This window comes from Triticum aestivum, chromosome 5A, assembly GCF_018294505.1.
Source record: "Triticum aestivum cultivar Chinese Spring chromosome 5A, IWGSC CS RefSeq v2.1, whole genome shotgun sequence".
In the NCBI taxonomy this organism is placed as follows: domain Eukaryota; kingdom Viridiplantae; phylum Streptophyta; class Magnoliopsida; order Poales; family Poaceae; genus Triticum; species Triticum aestivum.
Genome location: NC_057806.1, coordinates 359,889,885 through 359,893,628, shown reverse-complemented (window position 1 = coordinate 359,893,628; position 3,744 = coordinate 359,889,885). Strand labels below are relative to the sequence as shown.

General features: G+C 42.0%; 1 non-coding gene across 1 annotated transcript; it reads left to right on the top strand.

Annotated features, from left to right (window-relative positions):
• Window positions 1-233: 233 nt before the first annotated feature.
• TRNAK-CUU (transfer RNA lysine (anticodon CUU)) lies at window positions 234-308 on the top strand. The gene has a single exon. It is a non-coding gene; the product is annotated as a tRNA-Lys (tRNA).
• The last annotated feature ends 3,436 nt before the right edge of the window (window positions 309-3,744 follow it).

Below are 3,744 nucleotides of genomic sequence, written 5' to 3'. Positions count from 1 at the left end.
CTTACGACCCGACACTTGGGGGCTACATTATTTAGATTGATATTACATCAAATACGCAAGTCCCATGTCACTGCCAGCATGCACCATGGCACTTGGGGGCTAATGCAAAGTCATTTTTAACTTGCTTTATTGAAGACTCGACCCATCAGATAAGTGATGAGCCGGCCCTTGGGGGCCACTAATTGCTCCTACCAAAAATTCAAAGTACACAAGCCTTAATCCATTATATTGAAGGGTCCATTGCTCAGTTGGTAGAGCACAAGGCTCTTAACCTTGTGGTCGTGGGTTCAAGTCCCATGATGGAGGCTTCATCATAATGTTATTTTTAATATATATATATAAAGTCCCTGCTCATTATTGCATAATGACTCGGCCCTTGGGGGCTAAACTGGTTGAAGTTTTTATAAGCATAAGGCAATTAAAAGTCCCAGGTTGCTGCAAACATGACAACCCGACACTTGGGGGCTACATATGTGGAATATTCAGTTTTGACTAGTGATTGAGATGAACAACCTGGATTTCTTCAAGGTTGCGACATTTATATTGAAGCAAGTCTTAAGTTGTTACTACACTCCCTTCTTAAGACTTGGGGGCTACAAGTGATATGCATATAAGGGAGGTACATTTTCAAGCTTGATGTTAGCAACAATTATGACCCAGTGCCATCAATACTTACAAACCGGCTCTTTTGGTAATCATAAATGGGCAAGATTTACATATTCAAGCCAGCTAAAAATCAGATGAGTATTTCAAAGGCCAGTATTTTTGTTAAGCATTGGGAGCCAAATCAAATGAATTATTCTTCACAATATTTTTCTGTGAGAACCTAATGTCAGCAAATTGATTATGAGGCTGGCCTATTGACCTAGATTTTCTAGAAGAAGGAAATGACAAGTACTTAAGGATGACCAGGTCCGACTTACAAGAATATTTTAACCTGGAGCACAATCTATCAAATTTGTTCTTGTGTTTGTTTTACAGGATCAGTTTAATATGGATAAATCCAAATTAAACTGGGGGCTAATGTCGCGGATATACCCCGCGGTATGACCCAGCCGGAGATATGACCCGGTTGGGACTTGGTATTTCATTGGTAAACCGCCCGAGGACTGACAACTCACCGATGACCCGGCCGAGCCTGGTGACCCATTGGTGAGCCGGCAGATTGTAAGATGGTGGACAGTTATAAGCCAGCAGACAGTTATAACCTGGCAGACAGTTATAACCTGGCAGATAGAGACACCTGGGGTTAATAAGCCCGAGACACTAAGAAGCCCAAGACGTTAAGAAGCCCATGGAGAAAAGCCCGTGATGAGAAGTCAGAATAGTTTAAGTCTTAATCCGACTAGGACTCTACATGTAACCCACCCCTTCAACTTATATAAGGAGGGGCGGGGTGCCCCAAGAGGGTAAGGTTTTTCCTAGACGTATCAATAGACACGTCTCAGTAGACAACTCTTAGACAACATCAAAGTAGATGCTCTCGAGATAGAGGTAACGAAACCTTGCCCTTGTAACCATGATCGTCATCATCATCAATATGAATCAAGAAGGATATAGGCTTTTACCTCCACCGTGAGTGGCGGGACCTAGATAAAAACCTTGCGTCTCCCGTCCCACTCAACCCCTCTCAAGCTACCACATAGATGTGTTGGCCTCGCGACTAAGTCCTCATACTAAGGACATCTGCCGTGACAAATCCACGACAAGATCCAATCTGGACACCATCTCGGATGGGGTTCACCACCTCCATTGGTGCCTCTCTGATGATGTGTGAGTAGTTCTTTGTAGACCTTTGGGTCTGTAGTTAGTAGCTAGATGGCTTCCTCTCTCTCTCTCTCTTGATTCTCAATACAATGGTTTCTTGGAGATCCATATGATGTAACTCTTTTGCGGTGTGTTTGTTGGGATCCGATGAACTTTGAGTTTATGATCAGATCTATCTTTTTGTATCCATGAAAGTATTTGAGTTTCTTTGATCTCTTTTATGCTATAGCCTCGTATTTCTTCTTCGATATTTGGGTTTTGTTTGACCAACTTGATCTATTTATCTTGCAATGGGAAGAGGTGCTTTGTAGTGGGTTCGATCTTACGGTGCTTAATCCCAGTGGCAGAAGGGGAACCAACACGTATGTATCATTGCTACTAAGGATAAAACGATGGGGGTCTATCTCTACATAGATAGATCTTGTCTACATCATGTCATCGTTCTTATTGCATTACTTTGTTTCTCCATGAACTTAATACACTAGATGCATGCTGGAGAGCGGTCGATGTGTGGAGTGATACGTCTCCAACGTATCTATAATTTTTGATTGTTCCATGCTATTATATTATCTGTTTTGGATGTTAATGGGCTTTATTTTACACTTTTATATTATTTTTGGGACTAACCTACTAACAAAAGGCCTAGTGCAAATTGCTGTTTTTTTTGCCTATTTCAGTGTTTCACAGAAAAGGAATATCAAACGGAATCCAAACGGAATAAAACCTTTGGGAGAGTTAATTTTTGGAACAAACGTGATCCTGGGGACTTGGAGTGGATGTCAAGCAACCAACGAGGAGGCCACGAGGCAGGGGACGCGCCTACCCCCCCTCGTGGGCCCCTTGTGGCTCAGCCGACCTACTTCTTCCTCCTATATATACTCATATACCCTGAAAACATCCAGGAGCACCGCGAAACCCTATTTCCACTGCCGCAACCTTCTGGACCCAAGAGATCCCATCTTGGGGCCTTTTCCGGAGCTCCGCCGGAGGGGGCATCAATCACGGAGGGCCTCTACATCAACTCCATGGCCCCTCCGATGATGTGTGAGTAGTTTACTTCAGACCTTCGGGTCCATAGCTATTAGCTAGATGGCTTCTTCTCTCTCTTTGAATCTCAATACAAAGTTCTCCTCGATCTTCTTGGAGATCTATTCGATGTAACTCTTTTTGCGGTGTGTTTGTCGAGATCCGATGAATTGTGGGTTTATGATCTAGTCTATCTATGAACAATATTTGATTCTTCTCTAAAATCTTTTATGCATGATTGGTTATCTTTGCAAGTCTCTTTGAATTATCAGTTTGGTTTGGCCTACTAGATTGATCTTTCTTGCAATGGGAGAAGTGCTTAGCTTTGGGTTCAATCTTGCGGTGCTCGATCCCAGTGGTAGAAAGGGAAATCACACGTATTGTATTGTTGCCATCGAGGATAAAAAGATGGGGTTTATATCATATTGCTTGAGTTTATCCCTCTACATCATGTCATCTTACCTAATGCGTTACTCTGTTCTTATGAACTTAATACTCTAGATGCATGCTGGATAGCGGTCGATGTGTGGAGTAATAGTAGTAGATGCAGGCAGGAGTCGGTCTACTTGTCACGGACATGATTCCTATATACATGATCATGCCTAGATATTCTCATAATTATTCGCTTTTCTATCAATTGCTCAACAGTAATTTGTTCACCCATCATAATACTTATGCTATCTTGAGAGAAGCCACCAGTGAAACCTATGGCCCCTGGGTCTATTCTCCTTTATATTAATCTACCGTCAACAAGCTATTTTCTATTACCGTTTATTTTGCAATCTTTATTTTCCAATCTATATCATAAAAATACCAAAAATATTTATCTTGTTATTATTATCTCTATCAGATCTCACTCTCGTAAGTGACCGTGAAGGGATTGACAACCCCTTTATCGTGTTGGTTGCGAGGTTCTTATTTGTTTGTGTAGGTACGAGGGACTTGCGTGTA